At 39.5% G+C, this 12,707-nt stretch overlaps 1 protein-coding gene and 1 long non-coding RNA gene across 3 annotated transcripts in view; one reads left to right on the plus strand and one right to left on the minus strand.

Annotated features, from left to right (window-relative positions):
• The window catches only part of NKAIN3 (sodium/potassium transporting ATPase interacting 3), a 370,926-nt gene that overhangs the window by 217,164 nt on the left and 141,055 nt on the right, over window positions 1-12,707 (minus strand). The gene's annotated exons all lie outside the window — the stretch shown is intronic.
• Window positions 915-6,516, plus strand: LOC138066207 (uncharacterized). Its single transcript, XR_011139450.1, has 3 exons — window positions 915-1,112; window positions 4,362-4,524; window positions 5,162-6,516. It is a non-coding gene; the product is annotated as an uncharacterized lncRNA (long non-coding RNA).

Below are 12,707 nucleotides of genomic sequence, written 5' to 3' on the forward strand. Positions count from 1 at the left end.
ATCCACAACAATCACTCGCGCCTTCTTCCAGGTGTTCCCACATGGCACAGGGTCTGTCAGGCCAGTTGCTTCCCTTGAAGCCATACCCAGCCTCTCCTCAGCCTGGAGGGCACTAAACCTGTTCCTCAAAGGCAAGTCTTCGGGAGGAGTAAGAGCCTTTCTCCTCCTATGAGGAGTGACCAGTTTCCAGCCTTCTTCAACACTGTTATGATGTACCATTTCACACGGTACAGAGCCCTCTGGCAACTCCACTGCAGTGGGGGGTGGAGATTCCTGGAGCTGCATGGTCTCTGAGAATATGCTATATCTCTTGCTCATCTTCTCGGATGCTATGCAGCTTACTGACTTCTTCCTGTAACTCCTTTACCTGACGACACAACTTGTCAACAACAGCACACCTTCTGCAAGAGAGCTGACTGTCATCCCAGGCCTCAGGGAGAGGTCCCAAGCATAAACAAACCCTACACTTTAGCTTCTAATTTTTAACACGGCTTACTAGGAAAATGAGAGTTACATAATGATCTTATCCATGAGTGTGTTTCTGTGTCTGTCTGCTACCCTTGTTCCCCCTTTCTTTGGCCTATTTCAACTGGAGCAAAGTTGACAAAGGAGCAGAGGTCTCAAAGATAGCATTTTTTACTCATTTCAAGGAAATAGATAAGAGAAAAGAGATGTCTTACTGCGAAGGTTTGAAAGGTCCTATGGTAAGACACCAGCCAGAGCTTACACAAAAGCTTACGCCAAAGTCAATTAACCAGAAGAAATATCTGCAGAAAACTAGGTGTGTCTCTTTCCAGAGCTCATAAAACAACTCGTGAAGTCTGGCAAAAGGAAGGGTCACAAACAGTGCCCCAGCATCTGTGCAGAGAAAGGCAAGGCAGCTTAGCTTGCAGGAAGCTGTGGTTACTAAGTTTAGTCCACTGCTTCAATGTACACCAAATACTGCTGCCTCTGAACTAAGACAACGAGAACTGAATCTGAGTGCAGGGAGAAGGATGAAAGTCCCGAGGGTTAAAGACAGGTTTCTGAGGTGAAGCACCGCCCGGCTCAGGCCCAGGAAATGCCGGTTCTTTCTGAGATGGGCTCTGCTCTCTGGACTCCTTTGAATTGAGGTGGGTGTTTTTCCAGGTATTACACATGAGAGAATACCTCAGTTGGTCTAATGTATAGTCTACATTATGGTACCTCTGTGGCAAAAATACCAAGAGTAGAACCTTTCTCCCTCCCATAGGTTAAAAGGTCTTTAGAAAAAAACACTGAAGGAAATGCTAAGCATTTTAATTAACATCAGTTAAATAGCTATTAGGTAGAATAAGGTGAAAGTTTATCATGGTGAACTAATGAGGTGTGAATTTTAAGATCCTTATTTAAGGTCAATCGTAGAGAAAATTGGGTCTTTGCATGTGCAAAGCACAGAGAGGATATTGATATTTCATTTGCTTGTTTCAATATCTCTATGGGCTACAAATTTCCTGTTTCATTAGAAAGTTAATAGCACATGCCCCTGTGTGAACAAAAATTCCACTTTCAATATGTTCAGAGTTTTACTGAAAAGAAGTTGGAGAGTCTGGAAAGAAACTGAGATGTCTGTGTTATTTCCAGCTCTAAAAAAAAATAAGTGACACATACTGTACATTATGATCGTACTACATATATTGAACAATTATCTCTGCAAGATGATTACAAGATAATGTGTTTATGAGTAATAACATGCTGAAATATACATATTAAAATGAAACAGAATAGTGTAACAGTAACAATTTGGAACAGAAGGCACACCATTTGACTTTTGTTTAAAAATTCAAAATTCTGTTTGCAAATTTTTTTATTCACTAAATTCATATGTACTAGGAAATGCAAGGTATGCTTTACTTACAGCTGGTGGAGAGATGTTATTAAGAGCTATATTCATGATTTTACCTCAGTTGTAATGTTTAGTCTATTTAACGTTTTCCATAAAATCCTCAAAAGACAGAATTCTGTCATATGTTTATCCTATAAAGTGTTACACAGAAGTTCAGGAAAGCAGTGTAAGGCAATTCTATATAAATCAACAGAATATTTGAGGCTCATGCATCATGTCTGTGATAAACAGAAAGGAGTTTGCTGATACCAGATAGTGTCCTTGCAACACAAACACTTTTCCTCGTATTACAGACTTTTAGTATTTAAAATATAGTAAATCTTAGGCCAAGAACTTTTAAAATGATGAAAGAGGAGTGATACACAGCAAAATACTCCTGAGCTGATATTTTGCAGGTAAGAGATCAAGAGGAATGAGCTCTTCATATTCATTGTTGCCAGCTTGTACTGGTTATAGCTAAACTGCTTATGCCTAAACACAAGGGCATTTCTGAGCTCCCATGACCAGTGCACACTCTGGCTGACATCTGATTCTATGCTGGGCTGAAACCCAGACACGCACTAGCATACCCTGCCTTTCCCCTTCTCACTGCCTGCCTCCTCCAGTATGTGCATTTTCCTAGGACCAGGAGAAAGTCAGAGCACTCTCCAGCCAGCTCCTCCCACAGCGTACAGAGCCGTCTGGAACTTCAGCACAACAGCCAACATCAGCACTGGATGAACTGGAATTAAATTTGAGTCTTTTTACAGTGCAAAGCTATTTCAGGACAGACTTAACATATTCTATCTGCAAAACAGACCAAAAATGTTGAATGGTAGTGCACTAAAGACATAAACAGGAGAACCTACAGAACGTAGGTTAGGAACACTGGCAACGTCAGCTGACCTGCTTGTAAAATTGTGGCAATGTATATAGGCAGTACAGCACGAAGGCTATTGATGGCTAGAATACCTATGAAGGCAATAAAGCAAAGCACAATAGATGCCTGTTCTCTGAGTAAAGAATGAAGGAATGAAAGAAACCTGGTTGTAGCTTGTGGTGGGATTCTGCAATGCCTATTGAAGTGACAGGTCTGATAGAAAGCTCCCTGCCTGGCAACCTCAGGGGAGTTTGTCTCCCCTTCCTCTTAAATATGGCCAATAGATCCAAAAGACATCCACAGCAGTAAAAAATTGATGGATACATGGAAAATTGGTTTTTGTTTGTTTGTTTGTTTGTTTTTAACATTTAGGCAGGGATGAACTTTTATTACAAACATCAAGCTAAACTGTGGTTCACTTCTACCTTTGTCATAGACTTCCTGTGCGACTTCAGGCAGTCACTTAAACTCTACTTACTAAGTAGCCCAACCGCCTCTAAACATCTGGACATTCACTTCTCTGTCTCTCAGTGTCTCTCTGTCTCTCTTATATGTGAAATATGGGTTGTACAATTTCTTTTTCTCCCATCTTGGTCCATTGGTTTAGGATTGTAAAACGTATCCAGGGAGCACTCAGCACAAGTAGCCCCCAAGGAGCTCTGCTGCTAGGCTGCTGTAAATATAAACACCATGTTAGTTCCAGAAGGAGCTGTGATATATATGTGCTTGTTACATAGTCTACTCCAGGGCAAAAATGCAACAATGAATGACTTTGAAGTTGGAATGAAAGGAGAAAATATGCCCTTATTAAGGACATACACCTTATGAAGAGTAACCTTCTTCAGAATGTAAGTCCTTGATATATTGGGATGTATATCTTCCATTAAAGCACCACCTTTATGGCATTTAGTTGTGCAGGACACACATACATCTGGAGGAAGAAATGTTCTAATAGTACTTCAGTGAAACTCCCACAAAAATCCCTGAGTATCTGCTAAAATTATCAACAGTGAGAAATGTAATGATGGTGAACATTGGAGTCATTACAATTTTAAATTAGAGCAGCACTTTCATGGTGAATATCAATGGTTACTGTAGCAGTGAATGGTAGAGGAAAAGCGCAGTTGCAAAGACAAATGATTAGCAAGATATACAACCAGCTGATCAAAAGACAAATAAAAAACTTTTTATTGCAGGTGCCTGATCTAATGCGTTATGACTACATCTCTCCAATGACCAAAGCACGGAACTGAGGTCTGCCATCCTTGAATACCAGTCTAAAATGCTCATCAGTCTTGTGAGGGTAGACATAACCACAGGTTGCAATAGGTGTGAGGATGGCCCTAAATGAGACTGCCAAATGTGTTAAAGAATGCACTTTTCCTCAGAAACCATTATCCTTCCTTTTGAAAACTTGACCCTTAAACCAATTCCTGTTGCTTGAATCTCTTCCTGAGTTGTCTTCCTGCTTTCTTCCTCTTACTCTCCTCCTCCTCTTCAGCCCTTTGACCACACCTTTCCCACACCCTGTGCAGCCTGATTTTAAAGCAGTGTGAGGAAGAAGTAGCCCTACTTAGAGCAGTTAAGTTAGGAGAGAAAAGAAACCAGTTTTTCTTCCATGCTTTCTCTCTTCTTTAGCCAAGCAATGCCAGAAAAGGTTGTCTGGAAGCAGCTGACTGAGCCCTACTTAAGAGATTCACAAGTGCTGGGTCAAAATGCTATGTGGAAGTCGATATTACATATGTGCTCAGTGGATTCAGCAGAAGAACAAAATCTTTCTCATTGGCCAGAGTGGAGACAGGTAAGGACAAGTTTAAAAGGGTACAAATCCTTATTTAAAGTCCAATGGGAGACTCCAGGCGGAGTTCATTATCAGAATTAGCAGTTTCACCCGGAGAAAGAAGGCAAAACCTCATCATAAGAGCTCCTTCTTAACAACGGCAAGGGCAGAAAGGTGAGAGCAGAGAAGGCTTTTTACAGAAATGGAATGAAAGAAAGTAAAGGGGCAAATACAACTGCTTTATAGAGAGAAAGGGGGTCAAAACATCCCTGAGCCTGCTGTGAGTTTTCTGAAATTTTAATACAAGCAGTTTCAGGTTAGTTCTGTATCGTCAAATGATCATCCAGGGAATAAGGAGAAGGAATTACTTCTCTGCAATGCCAATTCATAATTGTGCTCTTATTAAGACCAGTTCTCAAATATTGTAACTGACAGACCTGTCATCTGTGACAATTTGTTCTGGAGATTAGAAGTATCTCTTTTTGCAAAGTTTATGCCATTAAAGGAAAAGAAAAAATCTGGCCGTAACAGTCACCAGCAGTCATCAGCCAGTATCCCTCTAAAGGTCACTTAATGCTCATTCTCTATCTCTCTCTCTCTCTCTCACACACACACACACGCATACCTTTTCTTTTGTGTGTCTGTGTCTTTTCTACAGGCTTGCTGCTCTCTTGCTGGCATTTGCAATGGGATGCCTCAAGTCAGACATCTGCTATCTCACAAATCTCACCAGGAAAAGGCTTTTAATCTGCTGACACATTTGGACCATCTATGGAAAAAGCAGCAGCACTTTTGTGCCAGAAAGGACAAAGAAGTCAGACGCCTATTTTCTTGATGTCTTCCACAAGTCTTCACCCATAAAATCAAAATAAAAGCAATTTCAGCTTTGTTGTTCCCCGCTGAGGGAAGAACGTAACTTTAACTTCCTGGAACCAAATCAGTTTACAGATATCCACATAAAACTCACCTAAAGCTGAATGTATTAATATGTATTAATATTCAGTGCCAAGTCCCACATTAACCCTGCAAATATAACCCCAAACCCAAAGCATGCATCAGCATCAGGAAAGACGAAAAGAAGGAAATGAAATACTACATAATCATCCAGCAGAAGGCAAAGCACTCTGACTAACTCTACCTGTGACCAATTAGCTCTAGTGAGATCAAATAAATATTTATCTACATAGCCAAAGAGCATGTCCTCGTCCACAGGTTGACTATGTTAACCTGGATACCGTGAACATAAAACTTATAAACCTGTGAGCTGCAATTGAGTTAAGCTGGTCCAGGACTGAATTGAAATTGTAGCAATGTGATGTACAATGTTTGTATAAGTGCATGCAAACTCCTTGATGAAATGTATGCCTGTACACTTGAGAATCGTATGGGGTTCGAGATCTCATCTGCACTTCTCTCAATTAGAGATAGGCATAGTGCAGGGGGTCTCACACTATCTCACTCTCTTACCCCAGGAACTTCAGGGAAGTTTGAGGGAAGGCAATAAAGTGTGAATGTTTGTGTAATAGAATATTTATTTACAGCATCCAGGAAGTCAAAGTCATTTTGTAAGAGGCATATGCAGGAAGAGTAAAGAGACTATGAGATGCAAAGGAGATAAAAATGCTTAGGTAGAAGGTCTGAACTATTTTACAGGACCTTTGAACAACTTAGCAGACAAACTCAATTCAGTGAGAGATGGGATGAGACATCTCACTATCACATGACAAAAGGCTCAAATCCTAAATACATTGTATTTTGATGATTCTCTAACAAGAGTTGTACACTTCTGGGGACTTCTTGGGAGTACATTCATTTACATACAATCTATAACCATTAAGCTTATCAATGATATCTTGACAAGGGATATGCCTCCTCCTTTAAGTAGTTTACTCATTGACCATAATAGGCATTTCAGAAGAGAACTTTGAGCACTTCTGCTGTTACATAACTTTCTAATAGAAAGTGACTTTCTGTGGGAGAGCCGCAGATAATAAATCACTGGAGCACTAAACTATTTTGATGGCACATCTGTTTTAACAGTAAGCACTGCCACATGGTGTACTGCAGAATAAACCGTTCAGCTAGAAGAGTTTTTTCACATCTGCTAAAGGATTTTTGCACATGTTCACATGAATTCAGATTTCATATGGCAACTTTTATTAAACTGTACATATGGAGAAAGATCCTAAATTTTAGGAACAAGCACAGCTCGGATAGGGTACAGCAAGCGGAAAGAGCCAAGATACACTTTTCTCATCCTATTAGTAGATGAAATCAGCAGAGCAAAGTAATTAGTATCAGGGGGAAACCCTAAATCAGAGTTTAAAAGTAGGGCATAATAGACCAGAAGTGATATAAAAGGCAATAGAGAGGAAATAGCAGAAATCTGTAATCCAGAGATAGAGTCCAGGAATGAAAAATGTTGACCCTATTGATAATATTTAAGTTCAGTTTCACCTCAACTCAAAAAGCCCCATGTTTTTTTCTGAGCTCTACTACTATGTTCTTCCATAACCTTGAGCACATCACTTGGCCACCCTGTATCTCAACTTTAGACACATTACATGGGGACCACTACACTTTCCTAACTACCCCACAGCAATACTATCAAAATAGTTGACCATAATGTCTATATGGCTCTCAGACAATTTCTGCACACCCAGAAGGACCCTCATCCAAAGATCGCCATTTATGGGCCCTAATCCCAAAGACTACTTTGGGAGTTGAGGAGACTACTAAAACTTGAGAGCAGCGGCAAATCAAACAAACAAAAAGCATACAGATGTAAGCAGAATCCACAACAAATTCTGATATGTGAAAATAAAACTTTAAATCAATCTACTTGTTATTGCAAATATATGCGAAATGTCAATTTTGTCTGAATTATATTAAACATCCATCTAAAACCAATGCTTTTCCATTTAGGTAATATGTTTTTAATTCATTCACAAGACCATTTTTTAGAACATAAAAATCTTTTGAGGGTCTCCCATGCTTAAGTGAAATAGTTACTCTCACTAGCTTTGGCATAGAAAGCTTCAGTTTCTCATGTGTAATAAGTGATGAATTTAACACTCTACAAGTCCAGGTAAATGACTAATTTAATCAACACTAACCATGAAAAACAAAAACAGGACTATATGGAATACTTGCTTGTTATCTTCTCATTTTACACAATGACAAAACAAATGAAGTGCACACACGCACAATGTATCCTAACCTATTGAACATCATCAACCTAAATCATATGGAAAGGGAAGGGGAAAAACCACCAGCACTGGGCTTGTCTTGCTAATGAGTTTGAAGGAAATTGACCGAAGAATTCCAGATGGCTAGTTTTTATCTTAACTATTCGCAGAGTCAAATGGTCTGTTGCTGTGAGTGATGCCCCACATTAGTAAATGTTGGTCTTTCTCATCACATAAATCAGGAGTTATCTATCTTCCTGATGCTATCAGTCCTCTGATGATGCCTCAACCATGACAAGAAATAATGAGAGATTAATTAAACTGTTAACCTTTCCTGTAGTATTAACTATAGTAAGAGAGAGGGAAAGACAGTTGTTCATAGAGAACACTGCCAGTACACCATACCATGGAGAACAAGTGCTCAGTATGCAGCCCGTTACAGTACAGAATATATAGAATTTACAGGAATTATCGTAGCTTATAAGAAGGGATTTAGCCTGCTGTTATTATAGCTCATGCATATTATGAACTACCATTATTAAAGGGTGCACGTGCTGACAATTTTAGATAAGTTAAAGGTAGCCCTGTGGGCATTTGATAAGTTTCTAGCCCATGCCATGTTTCCCAAGAAGAAACTATCAGCTGCATCTGGCAGTAACACAAGAAATACAACCAAAGCTATTTAGAGACCTCACACGATCTGAAAATCACATGGAGTAACACTGGCTGAGACTACAAATGAATGACTCCTGTTCCTTGTAAAGAAGACTATTTGAAAAAAAAAACATTTATCACCTATTACTAGATCATATAAGCTAGTGTGTGCAATAGAAGCAATACTGCAAACAATGTTGTGCAACAGAAGCAGATATAAAACAAAACTTCCAGACTATAACCGTTTGGAGAAGCTTACTCTGAACTCATTTGGCCATATGTAATTAATGCTCCTGAAGACCATACGCTGGTTTATTTTCATTTGAAGGGAATCTAGTTCATGCACTCTGAGCCTGCTCCGTGATGCAAACCACAGCTCAGCAAGTGTTGACAATCAGGAGATTCCCTTCAGAAGCACACTCCTGACCCAAACTAATGCTAATGCTAGTGTAAATGCACCCACAAATTTTGTTTTCAATGAAAAAATAAAGAAGCACAATACATATTTAATCAGAATTTTTGAGTTCCCGTTAAGATTGAACTAGATCCTAAAAGGAGAACCTGAAACTTCTAGGCTTTAGTATTGCAGGTATTAAAATGCTTGTTTTCATATACACAGGTCCACACAGATTGACTTCAGTGGGACTATTTCTTGTTGTCATTTCAGCAAAGCATTCTGGGCATGTCTGCGCAAACGGGTGCAGACCCCTTCCTTCATGCTGTAAGCTGACTTCCGTGAGCATGAAGTCCCCTGAAAGATGGATCTTATAACACAATGCCAAGGCACATTCTGATATGTTTTCATGAATTTAGCACTACAGCTAGCTCATGTTTCACTGGTTTGCTATGCCATAACTGTCTGAACTTGACTAGATAAACATGTCCTTCACTGTCAAAGGGACAACACTTCATTTATATTCTTACCTTGAGCAGAGTAGAAGATTTACAAGAGGAAAATCCATCTACGAGTTAAAAAAGGAAGTGAAGCTATGGAACAAAGAACATTTCACAAGTTTTTGACACAGAATAATTACTGCTTCAAAAACTTGATAGCACTAGGTCTATTTTTCACATATGTAAAACCATAATCACTTGCATTTTCATTTTTTTCTCTACACCTCTTGGGTTGAAGTTTGGACTAAAATTTCAATTCAAATAGCCACTTGCTATTTGTAGGAGAGGATCTCAGGCATATTCTGAGATCAGGCAAAGCCAATTTATCCAAATGAACCAACATCTGAAAAATCAAAGAAACGTTCTTACTAGAATATCTACTTCTCGTAGGGCAGTAAATGTCACTAGGGAAATGACTTGGGTTTTTCCTCTTTGAAAAAGACCTTGAATCAATGCCTCCTTAATTGTGAAATGCATTAAGAGTTTTCAGAAATGACATTATTCTCTAATGCCCCTGTCCGTTAATGGAGCACATTCATTGTACTTATTAAGATGGTAAAGAATCATTACACCGGTGGGAATGAGGGATAGAAAATTGAAACATTCCCTGCTAAGAAACTAATTTCACTAAAATGATGGGAAGCCAGTGGAACTGAAAATCAGGAGATGTGAGAATTAGGTCTACTCATTTGAGTCACGTTCGTGGTATCAACAAAGGCTGCTCTGAAGAAAATCATACTAGTCCTTCTGCTCTCTGTATTTTTCCACACAGGACTCCCTGTGCTTTCCATTGTTTCTTGCCCTAAAAAGGATCCACATCACAGTCATAGCCTAAAGTAAACTTAAAGAACACACTTTTCTGAGCTCAGTTATACTGTTCTGGATGTAAGTGTTTCGGGGAGCTGGGAAATCCACGTGCTATTCCAAGGGACTGCTCAGCAAAACTTTTCCTCTACCCAAGCCAAGGACCATTCAAAGAATTATTCTACTAACATCAACATACTCAAAATCAGTTTTAAGAAGGGTAGGATCCTGTAACGCTCTATCTGCTCTTTGGTTACACTAACAGCATTCATAGAGATTTTATCCAATGTTTTTTGCATTTGGTTCTTGTATTATTGGCTATAACAGTTTTTAAAACCTATTAGGATAATGGAATTCATACGCCATCTTCCTTGTTCCTCTTTCCTTCTTGGCTTTCTTAAAGTGAAATGTTACTAAACATATAAAATATGATATTCTACAGAAGACAGTACAGACAACAATTAGCAAGGAGTGGTACATACTGTACTTCAGGCCTAAAACTTTGATGTCTTCTGTGAAATGCAACCTGATCAAAGAAAGCTTAAAGCTTTGTATTGTGGGAAATGAATACAGGCAGGCAATCAGGAAAAAGCCAAATGCTCTTCTGCCAGAACTTCTATATCCCTACTTTGACCTCCGTTATGACTTTTGAACCAGTGACTGACCCTTTCAACCGTATTGGAGATCCTGCTACTGCCTCAGGGTGGTCTTAAAAGGCTATAAAGTTACATTATGTTATATTTTGGAGAATGAGATATACAAGATAGCCTACGTTAATCTGAATTCTAGTCAATTTAAGTCAACTAGTGCAGTTTACAAAAGGTCATTGGCCATTCAGGGTTTTGAATATATACACAAAAAGCACAAGCAGAAAGACTATATGCAGCAGTGTTAAGAGAGTGTTTGTTTTTCCCCCCCATTTTTTTGTCTGTTAACGTTTCAGAAAATGCTCCTTATCTGTATTGTAAGGACTTATGATCACGCCAGCATTTTGGAAAAACCCAGGGATGGTAAATGCCACATTAGCGGTCACCTTGTAGTAATAACAGAGTTCGCATGGGTAACAGAAAAGTCTAGTTGAAGAGATATTTGGATCTGGTCTGATTCAGATTGAAGAATTAGACCTTGTTCTCCTTCCATAGGCCTTTCCTTGTCGTTCCTGGACCTTCCCTGCATCCCAGGGAATTGCCCTAACAGTAATGTTTTCAATCACATTCTTGCTCTGGCCCAGTAATTATTTTCTTACTACTTTAAAAAGATAATTCTCATGGTTGTGCTCTTTCACTTGTGTTGTGAGGGGGCTCTCAAAGAGGTAAGTTAGGTCTTCTTATAGTTCATTTGCATAGTAATGAACTTGGGCAGCAAAACTATAAAACATTTCATCAGCCACCTTCCCACTTTCTGAGATTTAAATCTGATGATGCAGACTTTACTTTGGAAATTCTTCTCTAGTTACTTGCTATTTTACTGCAGATCATGACAATTGTTTTCCATTTTGATGGGAATTGCTTTCCCTTTTGATTTCCATTTTGGCAGGAAATTGTGTTCCAGAATTTAGCTTTTTCTCAAAACTAGAGAAGCACAAAACCCTGCTTAGAGGTTGGAAAATTCATCCAGGTTATGGGGAAACCCACGTTCAAGAATAAATTCTGAGTCAGGCTAGGAAAGTGAGCATCAATATTCTCTTTTTCACTGGGTAAGAGATAGTGGTTGCCTAATAATCAGCGCAAGACCCTAATTCCCAAGCTCTATTGGGTAGCTCAGAACTTCAGCGCTGAGTTGGCCAGTTTCTAGTACTATTAATCTACAAACATATGATCTGAATTAGAACACAGCAAAATAGGGAGCAAGAGAACTAATCTTCCTTAGTGTGCTATTTTAAATTCAAGGATGAGAGCAGTGGTAACTGTTGAGCTGGAGGGATAGGGAACTAGCTAGGCAAGAAGCACATTAGCACTGTTTCAGGGTGTAGGCTCCTAGGAGCACAGGATTTGGAGTATGGGTATGAGCAGACAAGGTGTTTGGGGAAGAAAAATCAAGCAGGTGGTGAACACAAAAGCTGGAGCAGTAAGTGGAAAAGAGCTGTCAGGGGAATCACTAGGAGCTGCTGCCTGGCCAACTCCCATTTAGAAGCAGCAGCTGTGCCAGCCTGATGGGGAGGGGTTGCTGCTTCAGCCAGATGTGCACAGCATGAGTACGCCATTCTGGCTGCAAGGGATGGGGGGAAATAAAGAGGGAAGCCGTAGGGAGGGCGGTGTACAGAACCATGGGAACAGCTGCTAGGTTACTACAAAAGACAGACACTGTGAACAGGATAATATGTGGCTCCGCTGCAACCCTTTGATCTCTGAGCCATTTCTGCCTAGGAGGAAGGGGTTAAATAAATGCCTCGGGAAAATAAATATTTCAGGGGTTGTAGGTGATGATTAGGCAGATACATCTGTCTTTGTCTGCTTCCTGCAATCAAGATAAGCTGGTATTTTCTGCATGAACTGGTGCTTAATTTTATCACTGTACAGTAGCTAAGAATGATTTCTTGGACTATACACTGGTTTAAAACTGCAGTGAAGGACATTAGATTTTGCTCTGCCAAATGCCCTATAAAGTCTGATTTTCTCTCTCTTTTTCTCAGCTCAAATGTAATTCATGAATTCACTGAGAATA

Source organism: Struthio camelus, chromosome 2, assembly GCF_040807025.1.
Source record: "Struthio camelus isolate bStrCam1 chromosome 2, bStrCam1.hap1, whole genome shotgun sequence".
Lineage (NCBI taxonomy): Eukaryota > Metazoa > Chordata > Aves > Struthioniformes > Struthionidae > Struthio > Struthio camelus.